A 7,500-nucleotide genomic window follows, 5' to 3' on the forward strand; every position below is an offset into this window, starting at 1 on the left:
ATAGATAGATAGATGGATGTGTGTGTGTGTGTGTGTGTGTGTAATTCCACGTTGTCTTGTTCTGGGCAGATTATATGAACAGACAGACAATTTAAAGTCACAATCGTTGTGTTGTTCTCGACAGATGTATGAACAGGCAGAAAATGTAACAGTAAAGTTACAATACATAATACCACGTTGTGCTGTTCTCGACAGATGTATGAACAGGCAGAAAAGATACAAATAAATTTACATATTTAAAAAAATAATCGGCAACATCCAGAATCTGATGAAAAAAGAAACGAAAAAAACGAAACAGAAAAAAAAGACAAAAACAAAACAAAGACAAAAAACCTACACCAAAAACAAAAACAAAAAACTGTGCAGAAGATCTGACCATCAGCACATTAAAAGGACGAAAATTACCAAAATCTTCAAAGGCGGAATCAATATCAGGAGCATCAAACGCAAAGGGGAAATGGAATAAATCACAAAAGACGATAACTAGAAAGAATGACAGAAGAGCGAGAAAGCAAAGAGAAAGAGGAACAAGGGACAGAAAGACAAAAAAGAAAGAAAGGAAGAAAGAAAGAAAGAAAGAAAGAAAGGAAGAAAAAAGGAAAGGAAGATAGAAAGACAGGAAGGTATAAAGAAAGGAAGGAAGAAAAAAGAAATATAGAAAGGAAGAAAGAAAGAAATGAAGAAAGGCAGGAGGTATAGAGAAAGAAAAGAAAAAAGAAAGAAAGAAAGAAAGAAACATATTTTCAAGATATGGAAAAAAGAAGAAGATAAAGAAATAGAGGAAGTGATGAAGATGAACTGTATGAAAAGTGGGTGGGACATCACCGGGAACAAACTGTCACCAAGCAAGTCCAGTCAAACACAAAGGACACAGAGATGAAGCAGAAAAGGAACAAGACACAAAGACAGACAGACAGACAGACTGACACAAAGACAGACAGACAAAGGTCAAACCAACCCCAAAGAACTACAAAACAGGTGAACACTGAACCTATGACGAACAAAACTGGAGGAAAAAAACATACCACACACCCCAAAACACACTTGAAACATTCACCAAAACTTCCCACCACACAAAGTTCCAACACAATAAGTCCCGACAAAAACCACACATAGTGACACGAAAAATCCCTGTCATTTTTTTTAACAAAACTACACAATAACACAAAAACACACACTAACACAAAACTACTCAATAACACACACAAAAAAACCACTAACACAAAACTATACAATAACACAAAAACACACACCAACACAAAACTATACAATAACACAATAACACAAAAACACACACTAACACAAAACTACACAATAACACAATAACACAAAAACACACACTAACACAAAACTACACAATAACACAAAAACACACACTAACACAAAACTATACAATAACACAATAACACAAAAACACACACTAACACAAAACTACACAATAACACAAAAACACACACTAACACAAAACTACACAATAACACAAAAACACACACTAACACAAAACTACACAATAACACAAAAGCACACACTAACACAAAACTATACAATAACACGATAACACAAAAACACACACTAAAACAAAACTATACAATAACACAATAACACACTAACACAAAGCTATACAATAACACAAAACACACTATCACAAAACTATACAATAACACAAAAACACACTAACACAAAACTATACAATAACACACTAACACAAAAACACACTGACACAAAACTATACAATAACACAAAAACGCAAAACAAAAACCACACAATAACACAAAAACACATTAAAAAAAACACATACGCAATAACACACAACCATATAACACACAAAACCACACAACAACACAAAAACACATTAAAACACACACAATAACACAAAACCATATAACACAAAACCACACAATAACACAAAAACACATTAAAAAAAACACATACGCAATAACACACAACCATATAACACACAAAACCACACAACAACACAAAAACACATTAAAACACACACAATAACACAAAACCATATAACACAAAACCACACAATAACACAAAATGACATTAAAATACACACACACACACACACACACACACAATAACACAAAATCATATAACACACAAAATCACACAATAACACAAAATCACATTAAAAAAAAACACATACACACAACACAAAACCATATAACACACAAAACCACACAATAACAAAAAATCACATTCAAACACACACACAATAACACAAAAACCAAATAACACACAAAACCACACAATAACACAAAATCACATAACAAAAACCACACATAGCACAAAAACCAAATAACACAAGCCTAAACAACACAAAACCACACCACAAAAAAACACACATTAGCGCAAAAGCACACAATTAAAACCACTCAATAACACAACACTACACAATCACATAACAAAAAAACACATAATAAAACAAAACCATATAACAAAAACCACGCAATAACACAAAATGACGCAGCAAAAACACACAATGCGAAACCATCTCACACAAACCACGCAACAAACACCACGCGATACGACAATTTCACAGAAACCAAAACCACATCACAAAACCACAACATATCGCATAACCGCACATAACACAAAAACCTAGCGATATTACACACACACACACACAGCACGATGTCATGAAACCACAGAACACACAAACCGCACAAAAACACAAACAGAAAACCGCACGATGTTCTCACACGAAACCCCAAACCCCCCCAACACACACACACACACACACACCACCACCACCACCACCGCAACAACATCACAAACAACACACCTGTCCTACCTGCACCAGTGATGGCGGGGGCGGAGGAGGAGGTGGAGGCGGTGGAGGAGGGGGCGGGGGTGGTGGTGGGGGCGGCCAGAGGTGGAAGTCGTCCCTCGTGTGGCGGTCCGCCATGCCCAGGTTCCAGTCCGAGCTGTCAAAAGAACGATACATCATCCTGTCACTGGCCCCTTTCTAGTGTTGGTGGTGGTGTGGTGGTGGTTGTTGTTGTTGTTGCTGCTGCTGCTGTTGTCCTTGTTTCTGCTGCTGCTTGTTACTGATCGCTGTTCTTGTGTCACTGTTGTCAACTTCAACCGAAGTTGCTGCTGTCTGTTACTGCTGCTGCTGCTGTTCTTGAAGACAGCTCCAAAAGGACGTTCAGTTGCAGTCAGTTCTCACTCGTTTTTCAGTGTCTTTCAGATGTTCAAAACACTGCAGTTTGGGGGTTGTTGTTTTTCTTTTTCGTTTCGGTTCGTTTTTTATAATCTAAAAAAAAAAAAAAAAAAAAAAAGAATTCAAGAGTAAGTTGTGAGTGCAAAAAAAATGCAACAGAGATATTGAGACTGTTGCTGCCGTGTTACAGGTTTTTGCTTGTTGTTGTTGCAGCTGTTGTTTGTGGTTGATGTTGTTTCTTGTTGTTGCTGCTGCAGCTGCTGTTACTGCCTGTGTTCCCGCCACAAAACTCCTCCCAGGCTGAGCTGTACAGACCAAGGGCTGCAGGAATCACCAAACAACCATGGCCCTCTCTCTCTCTCTCTCTCCACCAGCCTGACGTTATTTCGGAAAGCAACGGATCAGGTTGGAGTTTTTTGACGACACGTGAAGTTGACCACGACTGTGGGCTGCTGGCAAGAAGAGGGGAAGGGAAGAGCGGAAAGAATGCCCGTAAAGCAAAAAGCTGCCTGCCGTACGTCGATCAGTGCTCCCTCTCTCTCCCTCCCTCCCTCTCTCTCTCTCCTTCTCTCTATCTCTCTCCAGTGCTGGCTGTGTGAGCCCTGAGGAAGGAACAAACAAACAATACGATGGAGGAGGACGAGGAGGAGGAGCAGGAGGAGGAGGAGGAAGCGAGAGGACCGGTGCTGAAGCCGGGCTGAGCGGGTGACCACCAGCGGAAAACCTGCCCCCTTTCCCACACATGTACAGGGCCGGCGTGTACTGTTGTGCACGTTGTCCTCCCACCCCTGTTCCCTCGCATTGTCTCCCCTGTCTCTGTCCTTCCAACGGTGTTCACGTGCTTTCTTACACCACACACGCTGTCCGAGTTAGTCCTTGCCAAATTCTTTGGGAGGGCGAGGGGAGGGGGAGGGAGGAGAGGGGGGGGGGGGTATGATAAGAAGCAGCAGAGAAGGAGTAGGTGAGAAAACGGGAAAGGTTCTTTTGCAGAAAAAAGGGAGGGGGAAGTGGGGGGGGATGGAGTGAGGGTGTGGGTGAGGAGGAGGAGGAGGAGGAGGAGGACAGTGCAGAGCAGAGGATGCAGTATTACAGAACACAAATTAGCCCTCGCTACACGATTGAAGAGGGTGGAGACGACTCCGGCGAAACAAGAAGGGAAAGAGATCAAAAGAAAAAGGAAAGAAGAAAAATCAACCTCGAGCAGCCAGCTATTGAAGAAGATAGAAGGGTAAAAACTCTTCAAGAAGAAGCTGGGGGGAGGGGGGGGGGAGAGAGAGAGAGAGAGAGAGAGAGAGAGAGAGAGAGAGAGAGAGAGAGAGAGAGAGAGAGAGAGAGAGAGAGCGAAAAAGGGAAAGAAGGGGGAACGGGCGGGGAAGGAAAGGGAAGTGGGTGGGAGAAAAAGGGCAGAGAGAGAGAGCGAGCCACGGTGGCCAAAAACCAAAAAAACGGCGACACTTTTTGATGCATTTTGTCTCCCTGATCACACACGCTCGCACGCACAGACACACGCTCACATGCACGCACGCACGCGCGCGCACGCACAGGCACATACATGTATGTATACGTCAAGTAGGAAGAGAAAGAACGAACAAACAACGGTTGTGTTGGTTAGTCAGTTTGTTTGTTAGTTAGTTCGCTACTTACTTGGTTGGTTAGTGAGTGAGTGATTAAGTGTGTGTGTGAGTGAGTTAGTTCGTTAGCGTGAATGTGTGTGTGTGTGTGTGTGTGTGTGTGTGTGTGTGTGTGTGTGTGTAAGAACATGAGTGGTTGTTTTAGAGCACTCAGGATGTGCATCTGTGAGAGTGCATGAGTGTACATGTAATGTAATGCAATGCAATGTAATGTAATGCAATGTAATCGTGTATGTCAGTGTGGCACAGGCATGTGTGCGCGCGTCTGCTGCACACGCAGTATATGGGTAGGGGCATGTGTGCACGTACAAGCATGCACATGTATGTGCGCGTTCATGTGTGTATGTGGGTGCGCGTGTAAATGTGGGTATATGAATGTTTGTGCGTGCGTGTGTGTGTGTGTGTGTGTGTGTGTGTGTGTGTGCGCGCGAGTGCACTTGTGTGTGAATGTGTGTGTGTGTGTGAGTGTGTGAGTGAGTGTGTGTGTGTGTCTGTGTGTTTGTGTATGTTTTTGTCTTTGTGTCTGAGTGTGTGTGTTTGTGTGTGTGTGTGTGTGTGTGTGTGTGTGTGTGTGTGCGTGTGTGTGTGTGTGTGTGTGTGTGTGTGTGTGAGCGTGCTCATGCGCGCGCGCGCGTGCCGTGTGCCTTGAAGCCCACAGAGCACGTTCATCGAGGAGGAAGAGGAGGAGGAGGGGGAGGAGGAGGAGAGAGGGAGGGAGAGGAACCCTGCCACACCCCCTCCCTCCCTTCCCCTCCCTCCCTCTCCTCCACCCCCCCACCCACACACCCTTTTCCTCTGTCTCCTCAACACTCGCTCAAGACTCCTGGCGGTGCCATCCTGACCAGCAACCCCCCCCCCCCCAACCATCTCTTTCTCCCCCCACCTTCCTCCCTCCCTTCCCTCCCCCCTCCCTGCTCCCCCCTCCCACACACACACACCTCCAAGTACGAGCGCTGTCGTCATCCACCCCTCCACCTCCTTCTCCTTCTCACCCCCCTCCTTCTCATCACCCAACCCCTTAGATGCTCAATCATCTCTCCCAGCGATTTTTTTGGGTTTTTTTTTATCCCCATTTCAGGTTTTCGGGGTTTTTTTTATCGTTTTTATTTCTTCTTTATTTCCCCTCCGTTGTCCTCTGCATCATTGTTGTGGTCTGTCTTTGTGGGTTTGAACTGCAGGGCTGAAGGTGTGTGTGTGTGTGTGTGTGTGTGTGTGTGTGTGTGTGTGTGTGTGTCGGTGTGTGTCGGTGTGTGTCGGTGTATGTGTATGTTTCGGTGTGTGTGTGTGTGTGTGTGTGTGTGTGTGTGTGTGTGTGTGTGTGTGTGCTACTATCGTTCTCGTTATCAACTTCATCGTCATCGCTGTCAGAAGTCGTTTGTAACGTGAACACTGTCTCTTTCTGTCAACAGGTGTATCAAAAATGGATGTTTACCCCTTCTGAACTTTCCCAGGGATAATCCTTTTGTTGCCGTGGGTTCTTTTACGTGCCCTTAAGTACGTGCTGTTCACGGGGCTCGATTTATCGTCCCACAGACTGGCATCTAGACCACATCTCAAAGTCTGGTGGAGGGTGGTGGAGGAGGGGGAGGGGTAGGTGGGGGGGGCGGCGGGTGGGGGGGGGGGTGCAGTCTGTATATTGGACTCGAACCCACACAGCCCATTTCTCGTGGTTTGCACACAGGGTTCCGCCAGTGTTAACGCTGTAAAACCTGTGGACAGACTGCATGAACGTGCTCCTTGAGCCCCACCTCCTTCAGCACTGAGGATGACCTGTCAATCACTGGACTTTCCTTCGCTGCATTTAAAGCAGGAACACAACAAGGATTGATTGATTGATTGATTGATTGATTGGTATGGATACTTATATAGCGCCTATCCTCGGTCGGAGACCAAGCTGTAAGCGCTTTACAAACACGGAGTCATTTACACAGCAGGCTGCCTACGTGGGTAGAGCCGACTGACGGCTGCCATTGGGCGCTCATCATTCGTTTCCTGTGTTATTCAATCAGATTTCAGGGACGCACACCTACACACTTAGACAAACATGTAACATTTAACATTTTACGTGTATGACCGTTTTGTTTATTTACCCCACCATGTAGGCAGCCATACTCCGTTTTCGGGGGTGTGCATGCTGGGTATGTTCTTGTTTCCATAACCCACCGAACGCTGACATGGATAACAGGATCTTTAACGTGCGTATTTGATCTTCTGCTTGTGTATACACACGAAGGGGGTTCAGGTACTAGTAGGTCTGCACATATGTTGACCTGGGAGATCCCGCTGCGTGTGCTAGTTCCTGGTATTGTAAATGAGAATGGACTCTTTCTCTCTGTGTCTCTCTCTGTCTCTTTCTCTGTCTGTCTGTCTGTCTCTGTCTGTCTGTCTCTCTCCTTCTGTCTCTATCTCTGTCTCTGTTTCTCTGTCTCTCTTTCTCTCTCTCTCTCTCTCAATCAATCTATCTCTGTCTCTCTTTCTCTGTCTCTCTTTCTCTCTCTCTCTCTCAATCAATCAATCAATAAGTTCGTTCTCTCTCTCTCTCAATCAATCAATCAATAAGTTGGTTCGTTTGTTCGTTCGTCCGTACGTTCTCTCTCTCTCTCTCTCTCTCTCTCTCAATCAATAAGTTCGTTCGTTCTCTCTCTCTCTCTCTCTCATCAATTCGTCTCTCTCTCTCTCTCTCTCTCTCTCTCTCTC

Source organism: Babylonia areolata, chromosome 28 (assembly GCF_041734735.1).
Source record: "Babylonia areolata isolate BAREFJ2019XMU chromosome 28, ASM4173473v1, whole genome shotgun sequence".
Classification (NCBI taxonomy): Eukaryota; Metazoa; Mollusca; class Gastropoda; order Neogastropoda; family Buccinidae; genus Babylonia; species Babylonia areolata.